This window comes from Ixodes scapularis, unplaced genomic scaffold (assembly GCF_016920785.2).
Source record: "Ixodes scapularis isolate PalLabHiFi unplaced genomic scaffold, ASM1692078v2 PGA_scaffold2__306_contigs__length_199485367, whole genome shotgun sequence".
NCBI lineage: Eukaryota > Metazoa > Arthropoda > Arachnida > Ixodida > Ixodidae > Ixodes > Ixodes scapularis.
The window spans coordinates 174,429,351-174,447,500 of record NW_024609857.1 but is presented as its reverse complement, the minus strand read 5'-3'; positions in this window follow the sequence as shown (position 1 = coordinate 174,447,500).

Genomic DNA, 18,150 nt, shown 5'->3' with positions numbered 1-18,150 from the left:
TTGTAGAGCATATTTCAGATAGTTTAGGAAAACATTTACTTGTGCATGATGTACATCTTTAGGGGGATCGGCCCTTTATATATGTTGTCAAGCCTTCAAACAGCAATAAAATATTTTTTTTATTGTCATCAATAAATTTTAATGTATGAAGTTCACATAACCACTTGAGACCGACATGGGAGGATAATATTTGAGAATACGCCAGATGTTGAGTCTGCAAAACACGCATTTTTGTTCCTTGTTTGGCAGTGTGAAACACTGGGTCGCGGGCTACGCCGAAAAGGACTGTGTGATCAGATTATAAATCTGAAGGCAAATACACGAAATGTACAGAAAGAGATATAATAAATGTTACACTTCTAAATAATTCCATACAGGACGTCTTACTGCAAAAATGAATATATAGTGTTGCACGTTTCAAACGTAAACACGTTCGGCGGAACTCCGTCTGGTTGGGTCAAAATTTTGAGAAATACAGACCATCACCAACCAACTCCTAAACATTTAGGAGCGCGACGTTTCAATAGATCGGGCTCAGTAGGTAGACAGCCAATTAACCATCGGCGTATGTCAACGGACTAGGGCACTTGAAGAACAAAGAAGTTCGAGGACACCTAAGCACTTCTTATGAGTTGTGAAAACAAAATTATGAATTTCGTTCTTCTGATCCCTTAGTTCGTCTGCTGCGCAGTGGCGTGGACTGCCCCCTTTGGTTGGCTGACGACCAAGCTCGCGCTTTCGTGAATTGGCCTCTCCACGCTGAGCAAAGGGACGAAGAAAAACAAATGCTGCTTCGAAAGGCGTGCCTATCAGTGTCATACACGAGCGTTCAGTGACGACATTGGTCTAAAGCATCAGATCATGACGGCAAAGAATTCGAGAGGAAGGACTAGCTAAATAGACGCAAGTGACCACTTCAGTTCCCTTCAAGCACGTGACTCTCACTCAAATTTTTACTCGGAACACCCGTTAATTTATGGGGCGTTCACATCTTCATAAGTGGATGTTGATTTCCAACATTTAGGAAGATCGCGCATGATTGTTGTACGCTCTTGTCGTTTAGGTCCTCTGTTGGTTCAGAACAAGTACGTTTTACACAAAAGAAATTGTGCTCCAAATTCTGAAATTATTTTGCCTATTATGTGAAAAATTCGTCAGACTTTTTTTTTCTCTTTATTTTATGTTTAATGTGTTGCTAGAGTCTCTCGCTAGATGAGCGAACGCGATGCAAACAAAAAAAAGGCCACAAACTCTTTGCAGGGCCTCTTCAAGCACAGACGCAGTCGATGCTACAGGCGCGATAATGTGGTCCTGACCAGTGCTTGCACTGCAGGGACGCGCGTTCTTGGCAAGAACGCTGAAAGTCCGGAGCTCGCTCTTTTCGCTTCTGCTACGCTCACACTTAAAGTGAAACCAAGTATTTTGTTGAGAACATCACAGTTCACCAGAAAACTAAACTGTTTAACATGGTTTGCACGAGACATCATCGCACTATATGCTGGTGGTTCTTGAGATTTCTCTTTTGCTGAGAAAATGAAATCCCGTGGTGCACAATGCGCGCTGCAGGAGGTTCGTGCTCAGTGCAACAAAAGAAACAAAAGTTATTCTTTCTTGGTGCGGCGTCGTCAGCAACGGCGCGAGCGTCTGGCACCACGAAAACACGCTTTCCGGCGGGAGGGATTTTGCAAACGAAGTAGTTTTGCGGGATCACTCAGTCTGGTCTGCGCCCAAGATGCGGAGCAGAGGAACCTTTACAACACAGTGTGTTTGGAAAACTTCTACCCCTCCCTCCCTCTTTTCATTTCACGATGTTCCTCTAGAGAATACTTTTCATTTCTGAGAGACTCCCTCCTCCGTTTGGGCGTAACAATTCGACAATTATATTTGTGTCATTTGTTAACAGTAATCCTTCATTTATAATATTTTGCACACAAAACTGTGAAGTTTAAACGAAACTGCGAAAATTTGAGCGGCTGCCTCTAAGGCCACTATGATCTCTCTTTTTAGCTATCCCTGCCGAACAAACTTCTAGTTTTATTTATCGTCAGATTAATAAGCCACATTTAGTCCTTCCAATCCTTCTATTCTCGGGGACAACTTTCATGAGACAGTTCAGCACAACGAAAACCTGTTTAACTGCCTGAGTGATGTGTACATGTAAAATGGTTCATGCAACAATTTTTGTACTTTTAGTAAATACCACTAAGAGCCAATCCCTGACGTTGATAGCTTGCAAAAACACCCATTAGTTTTTCTCCGCTCAATGCCAGACGCCGAAACAATAAAGGAAAGAAATAGCTTTCCCTCCTCAACCCGCTATGAGAACAAGCGGCGATGTGATCTGACGCTAATTGTATACCGCCGATGTTAGAGTTCAGCTATTCTTATCTTTGATTGAACACGAGCCATTTCCCGAATGTTTGGCGATGCTTGTAAAGAACCCGAGCACTCGACTCGGGCTCATGACAGTCAGGTACGTTCTGGTGTCATGTGACTCGCGGTGAGAAGTGGTGATGGCATGTGGCCTCACCGGTGTCAACAACACTAACACATCCATAGCCCGTTGCAACTCTAGAATGTAGCGCGAGTGTAAGGAAGGCCGGGGAGAAAGAAGCAGGCGAAACGCTGGAGAAGAAAGGGGTAACCACCTCCTCTCTCCAGCGTTCCGCTTGCTTCCTCCTCCCAGCCCTTCCTTTCCCTCGCCCTACCTTCTTGAGTTGAAACGGACTATGGTGACGTACTCAATTTAAGTCGACTTCACGTGGTAAGTCACGCGACTACGTCACAAGTTCACGTGACGTGACATGATTTGGCAGCATATTTTGACACCATGACATCACGTGACCACCTGATACATAATTAATCGTAGTGACAATACAAAAGCGCCACGGAAATCCATATTGTTTCATACATTGCATTTCGGTATATGACAATTTGATCACTACATAGAAATACAGCTGCCAATTTTTACTTGTTAAACACTTATTCTGTAATTAAAAAAAATCCCGAGAACCGTTTTGAACCGGTTATCGCTAAATTTTTTTTCCGGTTCAGTTCCAAGATGGCGGCGAATATTTCGGTTCTCTTCAGTTCCGGTTCGGCTAAAAATAACGGTTCGGTTCCGGTTTTCGGTTCGGTTCGGTTCCGGTTCGACACCCTGGTCAAAACAGCGGCAGCGAACATCGTCGCGTCGGCTTGACAGCTGGTTGGAACTGGAGTGGGAGCGTGAGTACGTCGTAGTGCAGAGAGTATGAGTCGGCAAAACCACACATGGCACATGGCACTTACCTACTGCACTTGGTTTCTCGAATATTCGACGTAGAATATTCGGGTGTGAGCTAAAGCGAGACTGATTCGACAGGGTCATGTTAGCCTCCTTATCTTTTACATTCGGGGTAAAAAAAAATTCGAAGTTTTGAAGTACGGAGAAGCGTTCTTTCTCGCTTATGCACGCGGCGTTACTCCGTCTTTAAAAGCGGATATTCACGATGCAGCCTTAAATAAATCAACCCTAAGCTAAACTGAATAACATGAAACAGTAAACGGCAGGGTCGTCTGAACCGTAAGTAGTCAACAGTCCTATCGAGGACAGTAGGGCTTGAGACCAATGACGTGCACTACTACCGCGCTGTCAACTTCATATGGTCGGAGAAGACATGGACAGTGGTTTCCGGAGTTTCGGAATCAAACGGCGTTAAGATTTTCAAAGCGTCAACTTTGATTCCAGACCAATTACGGTGCCGTATTCAGACATAAAGTTCATTCTGAGAATGACGGTCCTTGTACAGTCATTGATGAATAAAGATTTCACTGGGCACGTCTCACACTGGATCTTGACGGGAGCCGGGCCTACCTTCTTGAGCGAAGAGGTGTTCTCCGGCGATTTGAATTTGAGGACCACTCTACGCCGTCATCACCTTTCGAAAACGGCAGAAAGGCTTCCGTCGTTTGTTCTAGTTTTAAGCAGTCTAGAAGTTTGTCTATATCGTAAGGTAGTCGTGCTATGTAGGTGTTATCGCTCAGTTCGTTTTCTCATATGGGCGAAGGTTGCGCGCGCAAACCTTGACAAACAGGATGTTCGAAGGTTCTGTGCCGGTTGTAGTTCTGTATACTATAAGTGGCTGGTTAGATAAAATTATCGGGTGAATTCTAGACGTTGTCTATTCATGTTACTTTCTATGGCTAAGATCATCATGGTAAAAGTCTCACTCAGGACGGAATAGTCGGTTCCGGTGTCGATGAGCGTCGTCGGGTAGTGTTCCTCGGTGACCACATTGAGAATTTTCAACACCTTCACCTGAGCGTCGTTTTGATTCGTCTCGGTAATAGAATAGGAGTCCTCCGACGTTTGCTGATGATCTTATAACTGTTTATCCTCTGCAATACCACTTCTCGACATTGCCGCGCTTAGTTTTAACGGCGGCACACGGGAGGTAGGCTTTTTCAATGCAACATATACGAAGATGCGATGCAGGCCGTCGCCGTGAGGGCGAACGAGCTCTTCAGGGCAAAAAGGACGAGGGATACGGTGGACGGCAAAGATACACGCGGATATCTCGAGGACGCTCGCTGTACCGTGTCTGCGGGTTGTTCAGGTGTAACCCGCGCAGCCGAATTCGCAGTAGGGGTATCGGTGATAGATGTGGTCGGCTCCCCCGCAGTGTTAGCATAGTGGGCATCGGACAGCTGTTCTCCAGACGTCCGCCTTCCTTGGCATTGACTGTTCTCGGCGGTCGTAAGGGGGTATTTCCTCTTGGCATCGAGCGTACTTGGGTACAGGCGTGTCGCGTCGAAAAGGCTCCGCGAACTGGCGGACGACTGGTGCGGTCGCCGGGTAATGGCGGCGTATAGCTCAAAGTCAGGTCCTCCAAGGCGTCCACGTTTGCGGGTACCCCCGGCTGCAAGGACCGCGGGACCCTGTCGCACACTATCTCTGCGAAAAAAAGAGAGCCCACGTCCTCAACAGCGGGGAGCAGCTTTTGGCACTCCTCTCGGGCGACGTTCCGTATGATCTTGAGTATGTCCGATGCACTTGAGCCACGCTAGCAGCTTGACGACGTGGATGCGTACGCAAGGTCGTCGCTTGTAGTGTGAGGGTTTTGCCTGGAGGGGAAAGTTCGATAATTATAGAATCCGTCATGAATTATTCGGCGGTCGCAGGTGTACTGCACGCGAGATCCCCAAATATGTTTTATTTGAACCCCCGCATGAGTTATCTTTGAACCTCCGCATAAGGATCCTTAGTTTCATCGCTTCAGGAGCTTCGGGATATGCTCGGCTGTCACTTTGAGGCGCGTACTTGACAAATTTGACGATGCTCTCGTTGGGGCATTGAACCCTTTCCCGAAGCAGCTCCTCAGCGCGTTCTCGTCGTTGCTGTTTCACAAACACTCGAACGAGCATCCTTTGCCTACTTCCCAGCTGGTGATCAGCGGCCCGTGGTTCTTATACCAGGTGCGTGCAGTTCCTTTGATATTGAAGTAGACGTTTTGCAGGAATTGCAATGGCGTCCAACCATTGCTACTGCGTCCAAACATTGTGACGGGCAACACATTCGCACTGCTGCGTGGTGCAGTCGTCGATGGTCCCGTAGTAGTCACCGTGTAAGGGCGTCGGCTTCCAAGGTGCGACGCGCAAGAAGACGACGGGAGATCCGGCAGAACTGGTATCGCAAGGCAGGCACTGGTGAAACATATCTGTGTTTGTTTACTTTTCTTGGATGTTTTACGAATCTGGAAAATTTAGGCTGCTCGCCTCGAGTACAGCGGCATGCGTGGGTCTCTTGTGGCTCCACAGAAGAAATTTGTTCTCCTTGGCTCGAAATCGATCTGGTCCGGCGGAATCTCGGGGATGTACAAGGAAAGCTAGGACTTTCAAAGTTACCCAGCACCATCACCAAAAGCGTCGCGGATGGAAAAGGCTCGACGAGCGTAGAATAAAAATAAAGGTTTCATCGGTGAACTTGTGCCCTAAACAAAAAATGAGCGTTGCAACAGCAGCGGCGAACGTCGCGGCGTCGGCGTGATAGCTGGCTGCAGCGAGATTGCGAGAGTAAGTCTGTTGCCATCAGGACAGTCTGAGTGAGTGGGCAAGACTCCGCTCGGCTCCTTTTCTACTTAAGTCGATAGCTCGAATATTTGACCTAGGATGTTCGGTAGTGAGCTTTGGCGAAACTGACTCGGCAAGGTGATGTTTGCCTCCTATCTTTTGCACTCGGCGTAAAAGTATACTCGAATCATCTAAAATAATAGAGAAACCTTTTTCATCGGTAATGCAAGCGGCTGTATATACGCAAGCGGGAGCGAATTTAAATATTCTCTCCAAGATATCAAAACAATAAATCAAATCGATTCTTATATTTTTTCCAAAAATGCAGTCGTGACGAGGGCGCTAAACAAAATCTAGGATTGCAGCTGGGCGATTTTCAGCGCCCCCATCACGAGGTTGCAGTGGCACTGGCAAGAGGAACATGCCTATCCATACGTACTATCGGGAGTAACAGACCGGAGCGCCGAACAAATGCGCTTTTTCTACATACCGAGGGCACCAGGCGGTGGCTGCACGAACTAAAAATCGAGGAAATGACCTGCGCTACCAATCGATGATGGGAGCTACGCTACAAGTTTCATCGCTCTCTTAGCTGCGGCGTGTGCGCGACGGCGCGCGAGCCACGCGGGCAGTACGAAGGTACGCACCAAGGGGCCTTCATACCTCGTGATCAGCATCGTAGGGAGAGCCAGGGGGGACCCGCGAAAAACAAGGTAACCCATCGAGCAGCGAGCAACGATGGCGACGGCGGCAGACGGGTGTGGCAGGAGGCAATCAGAAGCATAAGGCCTCATTCCCACAGCCGTTTTTTACCCCGTCCCCGCAATAGAACTGGGCAGCGTTCCTGCCGGGGGAGAGAGTTTTCAGACCGGTTTCGGGCCGAAATCGGGCCGCCGTAGCCGAAATGAGCCGATCAACGGTGTTCTGCGACCCCGGCGCCGACGGCAGACGGGGGACTCCGGAGCTCCGCCCTAATGAGAGAAGGCCAATCACAAAATAGTAAACTTTTGCTCAAGCTGGCGGATCCTCAAGAGTTCGGTGACCATGGGCACGGATGCGGCAAGGGTTATTGACCGCTGATCTCCGATAGAGGGGTCAGGATGTTGCGTTGAGCAAACAGGTTTGAAGCCACCGGAAGTGAGCGGCTTGTCCCGGAAGTGAGCGCTTGGCAGGCTTTGTAACCTTTCCGAGTGCTGGATCGAAAAGCGTCGAGGGCGCTGGATTTTCGCTTGTTCCCTCAAGAGAGCCTGCTTGTTGCGCAGTAAGAGCGCACGCAGACCCGAGAAGTATCATGGGGAGCAATTCAATGTAAACATTTTGAGATTCTAGTTGAGCAAGTTGTGAATATGTCAAAAGTTCAAATGCCTCATTCTGGGGATTTAATCCAGAACGAGAGTATTAAAACCCAGTCAAAGACACAGAAAAGCATTGTCCAATATATCGACTAGAAAGCCCAGCGCACGCCCGACTTCAGGTACAAGCATTGAACTACCGGTGGCTTCACTTGCGCCAGGCTCGGAGAGCAGCTAAGCGCCATCCAGGCCCCTATAGTAGAAATCAGTGCTACGGACGGTACTCTGTAGAAAGAGGTGGTGAAGGCGTGAAGAACCGTTGATTCCGGTTAAACACAGGTTGCGCAGCTGACGACTACGCAGATTAGAGGTACATCCGCCATTCTAGGAACTTTTTACCTACGGAGTTGTTGACTGGTCCCACGATCAACACAAATTTAAAGAGGGGTGCTCCTTGTTTTATCAAAATTTGCTTTCGACAATACACATATGCGAATATATGTAAATATATAAAAAATACATATCTTATAATTTCATGTTATGAGAACCGATGAAAAGTTTGGAAAACAAACGCGACTTAAGCACCGCCAAATATGGTTGCTTAAAAGCTGACTACTGTTCTAGAATATTAGTTTTAGCCGGAAAATTTACCATCAAAATCGTGAAGCAATAATATTGCAGATGTTGTATTTTCATCCGTGGGACGCTTACGGCTTCACTGGGCGCGGCGGTTGAACCGTGCAAACGTTGTGATACGCTGTGCAATTTAACTTCGTCTTTCGGCGGGAAGAGCTTTTTCCCCGATGAAAAAAATATTACAAATTCAAGACGTGCGTCCCATGAGAGCGAGGGGTCTGTTTTTGAGCTGGATTATGTTGCTTCTATTGCCGCATAATGCGGCTTCTATTTGCTGCATTATGCGGCTTCTGTTGCTGCATCCTATTGCTTCGCAGTCTTTGTTTCGTGTGACACGATCAGAGCTGCGGGATCACCTTTAGCGCATTTCGACTTGGCACCAAGGAAATCTTGAACTTGATGATTACAAAGTTCACAAATATTTAGTAGGCAGCGCACACACTGCCATCAACCACCAGTGATATTTCTTTGGTGAGTGCATACATGTAAGTATTACATTTGGCGGACCGGAGACTCGGCGGACTGCCTTTCTTCCTTCGCGATGACATGAAGATCGGTGACATGTGGTCTTTCTGCGCAATCTACAATTTGTCAAGAGCCGATCAAATTGGACCGTGTTGTCGTGACGAACTCCGTGCAGGAAAGAATGTAGTGTCTATGTGACGTCAGAGCGTTACCCACAGCGATCGGCCCGGAAAGACCCTGCATAGCAATGAACTGTGTGTTTTGCTTTCTATCGTTCGTTTCAGCCTATGTCTAGACGCAGCCGACGCTACGAGTTAATGGGACCAATCAAGCAACCTCAAAAGTGCAGGTCACTGAGTCTTTTCTGTCTATGATTGCTTTAGCGATGATAAAAGGCTCACATAATTGCGAAGAACACAGTGATGGACCGTTTTTGATGGTCTCTGATTGGTCTCATCAGCTCGTAGCGTCGACTGCGTCTAGACTTAGCTGAAACCAAGTACAAAAGGCCACGAGAAATATTCTGAATGCACGCTTTTGAGTCTGAAGTCCTTTGTTTGGCTTATGTTATTTGATAAAGTATGGTTGGCTTCTGGCCGGGAGATTCCGGGGTCGGTGCAATATGATGATTTAAAAGATTGTATTCACTGCCTCCGGCGAAAAAAATTATGGTAATTTTTTTTTTTTAATAAAAGGCTCGAGGTACACCTAAGCACCTCTTGTCAGTTTTGAATGCGAAACCATGCATGCCGCTTTTCGCTCCCTTCATTAATCTGCGGCGTACAACGGGCTGACCTTGGGCGTGGAACGGTAGAGGCGCTGCCTTGCGGTCACGCAGCGTCATCGTACGAGCGATCGTTCAAACTGTCGTGTGCCTTGCGGCGCGAGGAAGGAACAGACAGCAAGCAAGGTATATGTACATGGGTAGCGAAGCTTCCATAGAAGCCCACATGTCGAAAAAATGGCGGCCCATGGAGCTGCTTTAGCGCCATCTATGAGTCGTGGGGACACTTCCGGCGGAACAAAAAATCAACAGGAAATGACGACACTTCCGGAAAAAAACATGACGTCATGCGTGCGTGCGGTTTGGCGCGAAAATTAAACAAAACTAATTCCAGAGATAACAGGTAAATGAACGACATATACACTAAAAAGTCTCAAACATAGCTCCGTGTTTGAGCTTTGTTTGATACTTTTTAGTCTATATGTCGTTCTTTTTACCTGCAGTCTCGGGTTTTTCCTGGGGTGTTTACACCTTGTGTTTACTCTATACTGGAATACTGGATCGTTTACACCCTTATTTGCCCTTGCTCTTATATTTTGTTCGAAATGTTTTTTTTCTGCAGCCGACTTTGTTAGCCGACCTGCTATGAGAGTAGTTTCATTTCGTCAGAACCATCGTGTCTTTGCACTGTGGTCAAACTCCAGCCGCAGTGTTTTGCTTTTTGTTCCTTCAGGATCCCTGGGAAATATGTGAGAAACCTGAAAGCAAATTATGTAATGTCACAAAAAAGAGTGAATCAAATTGCTGGAGTGTGTTGGGCGTATGAAATACACAACAGTAACTCTAATGCAAGTCCAACGTCGCTTTAACAGTCGCGTTTTATTTGTTTTATTCACTTACAATCATTCACTCAGATTACTCACTCGAATAATACAATCGGTATCAACTATTTTCAAAAGGTCATGGTCGAAGAAGATTAGTAGATCGGTACATAAGGCACACTGTTATAACATAAGACATTGTACAATCGGCTGGACGTTGTGAGGACGTTGACAGTTGATAGGCAGCCACTAATAACTCGGAGGTTCCACAGTGTTCCGACGACAACTGAGGCCACCACTGTAATACACAGAAAAGCTACACTTTTCTACACATTCGTTGGGCAAGGTACCATAATGCTGAAAATATCTTAACTTGCATCTGCTGGTGCTGCTACACAGCAACGCAGCGATTGTTTGGTGGAGGTCAAGGAAGCCAAGTGGAGTAAACCCTCTTGGAGCCCTGTGGTATGCTGCACTTCATAAGCCAGTTTTGCTTCACAGCTTTAAACTCTATATATGTGAATAAGTTAGAGGACCACATTACTCCTCACGAAACCGAAGAAAATGAAAGGCTCGAATAGAACATGCCTGCACTGCTTTAAAAAGTACTGTGGGTGGTCTCACATACGTAGTCTGCGCACTTGCTGCCTAGCTTTACACTTTGCTACTGTATCAAATAGTCAGCATTTTTTTTCCGCGCGAACCAGTGCAGAATGGCTCTGGCAATCAGAGAAAACAAATTATCATAAACACTTTCGTCACATACAGTCAGAGACTTTGAAAGCTTCTGGTTAAAAAGGACACAAAGAGTCCGCCCTACGTTCTCCTTTGAAATTAGGTTGTTGATACATGTCTCGAAGACTTCCTCACAAGCTTCAACAAATAATATGAAAGAAGCAGAAGGAACTGAGAGGATTCCAAAGTGGGAGTCGGCAGTTCCTTTCACACTCAAATACAAGAGCACTTGATTTCCCTCAGAAAAACACCCATTTTCTGTTCTCAACTCATATTTCTGGGATGTTCCTACACAGGAATGAACCTTGAGGAATTTCGATGCCAGCCACCCAGCAAAATAAACCATGTTGTTCTCTCCTATTTCCAAAAGGTAGTTTGAAGGCGAATCGTCTGCCGTGGCAAGAAAAACTGTGCTTCCTAAGGCAAGACGAGGAGAAGGTGCCAAAAGGCCTGCTGGGAACGTAGCAAGGGGAGACATGTCATCAGCACAGTTTGATTTTTCCGACAGCTTGAATAGGTTGCTAATCAAAAGGTGCCTGAACGCAGCCTGAAATTGACGGAAAGTGGAGTTCGTGTTTGCACCTGATTTTGAATGTACAACAGCAAAAGTGTTTTCAAGGGTGTCCTGGTTCAGATAGCGGTTTAAAAGGTGGGAAAAACCGCAATTAACCGCGAGGTGATTGCTGAGCAGCAGTAGAGACCTAACTGTTAAGCAGAAGCCACGAATGCAGTGTGGCTGCCTTCCACATCCGAGTACTTGCAGGCTCTTAGAAACCAGAATACACTCTTTCAGAAACTCCTCATGGATAGAGCCGTTACAGATTGCAGAGGCATATGGCGTCTTTGCAGATTTCTGCGAGCTATTTACGCTGTCAAAGAGACGGTCGATTCTTTCAACGAATCTCGCTGTGTGAACAGCTCTGGCTGGCAATTGCTAAGAAGTAACAAGGGCGTACATTGCAGCTGCGCAGTGATTGCTAAACACTTGAGCTGCTAGTTTCACCGACATCTTTGACGAGAAGGTCAAATTAAAATGCTTCTCCTTCAGCTTTAGCATAGAACCGATCTCAAGTTTACGGTCCTTTTCATAAGCTTCCTTGGTGTAGGAACTTTTCACTATGTAATCACCAACTTTTTAGTCGTATTTAAATAACATGTTTCTTAGTAACTTCAAAAGGTGCGGAGCATTGAAAAGGGAAAAAAAAAGTGGCTTGCCATTGATCTCTACGTAAGGCTTTTCGGCAGTTACGATGCTTGAAAAAGAGACACGTTCTGGCACCGTTCATCGCATACAACAGCTACCGGCTTCAGGCCAGCGTCCGCAAGGGCGCTGTAGCACTGTAAAAATAGATCTTTTAGTACATCTGAAGGTGTGCCTTTGTAAGCAAAAAATATCCAAGCGGCTGCTTCCACGGTGTTCCGACTCCTTTCGCCATGAACATGAGAGCCTTATTTCCCAGTTTTTTGCCTTGCTGTCCCCTATGTTCTTTAAGTCTTTCAAACCTGTCAGACGAGGGGTTGTATGAAAGCTGTTTTTTGATGTGCATTTCATCGAAGACTATGCTGCAGGCCCAATCGGCTCGAGGAAAAGCAGCTGCCCGCCTCTTTATCAGCTCGAAAATGCCAGGGTAAAATCCAATCTTTAGTGGCACACGCTGAAGCCATAGCTGCAGTGACCTTACTGATGACAACCTGAGCAGTCGCCTGCAACACGTATAGCCTTTGGGGCTATGAAAGTGGAGGCCTAAAGCCAAGGCTTTGTTGTGGCTGCACCATCTCTGGCCAAACCGGCTCACATTGCTCATTCTAAGCTGGGCGTCAATGAGTGCGGCGACACGAGGAGACACATGAACGCGGACACTCTCAACGACTTCGGCAACAGTCCTCATCTGACGTTGTCGTTGCAGCCTTCTTTGCAGCCTTCTTTGCAGCCTCTTGTTACGCTCTTGAAGCTGTCGCACCTTGGCTCTCAGGCGTTCACCTTCTTGTTGCCGATGCTGCAGCTTTTGCAGGGTGCTGCAATTTGGCAAATGACCCAGATTAGGTCCCCAAGAAAAACTTGCATTCGCCATCAATTTATTAAATGTGTAATCTATTCACGCTCAAGAACATTCCTCAATCTGAAGTGTCTTTAAACAAGAACTGTAAGTTTGACAAACTACACATGCAATTCAAGTTTAGGAAAGCAACAGTACATCTTTATGTTCGACTAGGCGCTTCATGTTGGTCAGAGACCTGATAGTCCAAAAAGACAAGGGCGCACACAGAAACATGCAAGTCAGAATAGGCCTCCAAACTGTGAAATGCATTTTCTTAAAGCTTGACCATACCTTACTTATGCCCATGGCATTGTAACAGTGAAGCGCTCGCACAACAACAGGCAACTAAAGTTCGGCAGATAGGACAAGGGACCATGACAGACTCAGCATCCCGCTCCTATGACCACGGCAGCTTTTCGATAACTTTAAAAAACACTGTCTTACGTGAGGTTTTGCGGGAAGACTTGTGATTCAGTGAAACCGGTTCAGTTGTTTTGATTTGACGGTGTTAACACCTGCGTGTGGAACATTTTTTTTGTCTTTTTTTGTGCTTGACAATGACAATACCGTGAAACAAAAATGTGGTGAACTTTGAACAAACTTCGATTTGTAGCTGCCAGCTAGTCGGTCTGGTGTTATGTGGCCCCTTGCGTCATCTGCTCTCAAGATAAAGTATAGTATCCCCTGGTGTTTTTCGAGCCTTGGCTTTTTTTATTTTTGCGGCCTGATCTTTTATAACTTCACACAAAAAAACTGCAAACGAAAAAAGTTTGCATCATAGAAAGCACTCACATTTGTGAGAAGGCCCAGCAGCACAGCCAGAGAGAGAGTCTCTAGGCGAAGGTGTAGAAACCAAAATCTCCATGTCAACCACGTCCCCGCTGGACTCTTGAGCAGGAGCAGCATCTTGACGTAGAGCGCAGCTGTGATCAACCGCAAAAAAAAAAGGAAGAAAGAAAGAAAAGCTTTTGTAAAAACTGCAAGTAAGAAAGCAAGTTCAACAGAGTGGAAAGTTGGACGAGTTGGTCGTTCATTTAAGCTGGCAGAAACAGTGCCTCTCTGTGTACTTTTACTGCGCCTGTCAGTATACTCCTTGTTTCCTGTTTTACGTCAAGTTGCGCTGTTTCTACCACTTGAGAAAGCAAGCTCACAAAGAAAGGGGAATAAAAAGATAGAACAAGCAATATTCGGCCACCACTTATTATTGGCCCCTAGTCGACTGTTCTCTAGTAAGGTGCACGAGTATGTGTGGTCCAATGAAGCCACAAAAATCCGCTCTGCAAATTTAATGTGAACTTAGCAAAGGAGAAGAGGAAGTTTCCCCTATTCGAATCCATAAAAATTATATTCACCTTCCTTTATGACAGGTTCAATTCAGAAGACTGGTCAACAGGGTGACTACAGGAACTCCACCAGTCTGAGTGGCCGGAGTATGTGCAGCTCGATGAGGCTGGCGAAATCCTCTTTGCAAATTTAGCGTGAAGTTGGCCATAGAATAGTAGTTGAGTTCCTTCCTATGTGTCTATTCTAACACACGACAAAGAAAATCACCTTGTTCCCACGAAAGTTTCATTTCGGAAGACTGGTCTTCAGGGTGACTACAGAAGCTCCGTGAGTCTGAACTGCCGAAGCATGTGTAGCTCAATGAGGGTGTCACACTCACCTCTGCAAATTTATGGTGAATTCGCCTATTTTAACACAAAATTTAAATCACTTTCTTTCATGGGCAGCTTTATTATGGAAGACTGGGTGTCGGCAAGGCAAAATATGCTCTGTGACGTTGATTATGTCACCTCAAGTAAAACATGTCATTATAAACGGGGCTGAAATGAACGTCTAGCAGTACCTCTGTCCTTGTTCAACCAGCTTTTCCCAGCTAATCTCACCTAGTTCTTTTGCAAAATGCTCAAGTCATGAAGACCATGAGTTAATGCAGTGGTGCTGGCAGTTGCTGCCACTTTATGTTAGTTTCAGTGAAAAAGCTCACCATGCAAAACTGCTGAACCTGGAGAACTTTTGCTGGAAATGTCGCCATGTGTCGTCCCTGCAAATAATATAAAAATGTTATGAGCCCACAAAAGCAATATTTCAACCCCATGTGGTAACCATTTTTCTAAGAGCGGGTTAACCATGCTCAGTCACAAAGTGCACGGAATGTTTACTGGTCTGTTTACTTTTTGTGGGAAGCACACTTAGCAACGCATTGTGACGGAGGTGTCCAGGGCGCATGAGAGCTGCCTCCTCGAAATGTAAGGAGAAAAGTACCCTGTCTCGTAGCTGCCATGGAGTCCTCCCCTGTAGACTTCAGTTGTTGCAGAACCGAACCCAGGCTTCGCGCCTGCAGATAAGGCATGGTGCTACGAGGGTGCCATGAATACTTACGAAAAGAAAATGTAGCCAAAATGTCCACAAACCAAAGCAAATCAGTGCAAGGACCTTGACAAATGCATGACATCACTGCTCTGTGTACATCATGAAGAGTAAAAACACGAGTCTTACGCACAGATGCGTTATTATATATCTGTGTTGTACCACTGATAACCACGCCGATGATCACGACACCAGGCTCCTCAGAGCCAGGCCGGTACAGGTAAATTTTAATATCGTGGGCACTTTTATAATAACGGTACACAACGCTGCGAAGTCAGTGATTTCGAACTTAAAACATTCCTAGTATAACATATTACGCCTTCTTGTGCACATCCAGACAACCCTAATAGTTTTAGGTAAAACTAACAAGAGTTAAGAGGAGACCGAACAAGGGGCATACATCACACAGCAGGCATGTCACTGACAATAGCGAAGTCTCACCTTCGAGCGTCGAGGGGAAACCGGTGCAGCGAGATGCCAGCCGTGCGGGTGTTGCTTTCACACATTTCCACGGAGCACCGTTTCTTTGCGTATCGCGCTGTGCTCATCATCGCAAAAGACGTTGAGCCCCTTGGGCGCAGTAGCGTCCAAGATCCAAGCGCACGACAGCCGAGTTCCCGTGCAGGTAACTGGGCTAATCACGCCCGAGCAAACAACAAAACTCCCGAAACGGTGTTAACTGCCGCTAAAACAATTAAAAGCGAAGAGCACGTGGAGGCCCAAACGCAAGCAAGCAGACGGACGTCAGCAGACTGCATTTCCGCGCGCCACGAGGCTTTGCACGAGGTCTACAAAAAAACTGCAAATATCGCTATTGCTAGTCGGCCTTTTTGCTAGTGGCGTACAGAGGACGCTAATAAGAAGTATGCATAATATTAGCAAAAACAAAAACAGTTTCGAATTTTGTTGCACGTTAAATATGATTGATATTAGCTAATAATTTAATTTAGCTTGTTTAAAAATACCGATGATTATACTTCTAGTCACAAACTAATTAATTTTAATAATGTTTGTCCCCACCTCTCCTAGTCGCGCTTCAATCGCATCCTTCACGTGACCCTCCAGGTCGATGTCGCTGGCGATTTGTTTTGAACCGCTTTTTGGCCGAAGCTTCGCTACCCATGTACATATACCTTGCAGCAAGTTTGTTCCCAGCAGAATGAACCCCTTGGTTTATTCCCTGCGCCGTATATATTGCCACGCGCCCTACAACTGGTAAGAGGCGAGCGAACGCGGTGATCAGTGATAACACAACAGGGTGATAACAGAGTCAGGATCACACCACACGAACTGACGCGCAGCGGGCAGTGGAAGGCTCGTCGACGCGCGCCAGTCAATGGGACCAAAGTGTAAAAGGTTCCGTTGGCTAGCTTTAAGCTTGGTTTCATTAAGGTGCCGTTTTGCATAGTTTCAAAGCTGATGACGTCGGTTGGCTCCATGAGACCAGTTAATGCTTTCGCATTAAAATAATTCACCATACATACTCTCTTCACCCTTGAGTATGCCTACAAAATATATCATCCAACATAATCAATTTCATCAAAATAATTATTTTATTTAGTTTCTTTTAGTTTACGCGCACACCTTTGAATTTTCGCCTGCCGTTCTTCTGGCTGCAACGATAATTGGCGCCGCTGTGGTTGCTGGTGACGGCAAACATTTTATCCGAAAGCAGACTCTCCGTCCTCTATGGCGTTGTACGTTGTAGTAGTAATGAGGGTCTATGGTTTTGCACGTTTTGTCTGGTTTCCCCAATATGCTACATGCAGTGGATGGCGAGGGGAATATAAGCAGTGGTGTAGGTTGCAATAAGACCTCAAGAAAATGTGGCAGAGTGACCTCTCACCAGGTTCCGCTCGAAAAGTATCTCCGACGTTAGTGGGTCCGAGCAGTTCGACGCAAACGCTGTCACGGAGCGTTCATGTCGTGCTAGAAAAAGGTTCGCATTGTGCGAGCAAACAAAACCTTCCATATCGTGCCGCTTATGAAGCAACATCTGGGTCCACAAGATGGCGGATCGCGAATGGAGTCACCACGAGTGGTCCACTTGGGGACGTTGCCAGTAACTCAAATGCGAACTGCGAATTGTTTGAACTCTCCTGTTTAAATCTTTGATATATTCCCTAGTCATCGCATGAATTAGACAACGTGTATAAAGTTTTGTCTCTTGTTTCCCACGGATGATTCCGGCGGTGTTCTGGGCGAAACAGGCTCAAGCTATCCTAGCGCCAACGCTACGAGATTAACTCAGATGTGGAACTCCCGCAGAGGGGGTACGACATCCTGAATTCCTTCAGTTCGCCTACCGTCGTTCGAAGCACTATCCAGTATTTCCTTTCAAAGCTGTGTGTTTCATAAAGTACGGTGAAACACCATCTAGTTCTAGACCGTTCCATGCGGTATACAACGTCTTGATGAACATGTGCTAGTGCCATACAGCTTAGGCGTGTTTCTCCCATAGTACTCCGCAGCCACCTCTTTAATCTTTTCATGGCACTGAACGATCGTTCCGCCTCACAGGAGGACAGCGGCATCACCAGGATGACCCTGAGGATACTCTCTACATGTTTCAAGTACTGGCCTGCTGACTCATGCATGTTCCGAATGGCCGCTGCCACGTCGTCGATAGATCTTACATTGGAGTGCTCTTCGTGCTTCAGGGGCAGGCGAGAAATGTATGACTATTTAAGGAGGAATGAGTTGAACATCTGGGTGTGAAGGTACCTCTGGAAGCTGAATTCATTGGCGCTTCGTCTTGGCTAGTTGCAGAAGTCTTGCCATCTTCAATGACGTCGAAATCAGCGGGGAATTGTCTCTGCGGCCTGGAAGATTGTGCAACGACGAAATCGTCCAGACGCAGGGATGGAAGTTGAATTCAAACCCAAGATGTTGGCGGTGCGTTTTGGCTGGTTGCAGAAGTCTTGCCGTCTTCAGTGACGTCGCAATCAGCGGAGAATTGTCTCTGGGGGTCCGGAAAACTGTGCAACGACGAGATCGTCTAGACACTGGGATGCTCCTCC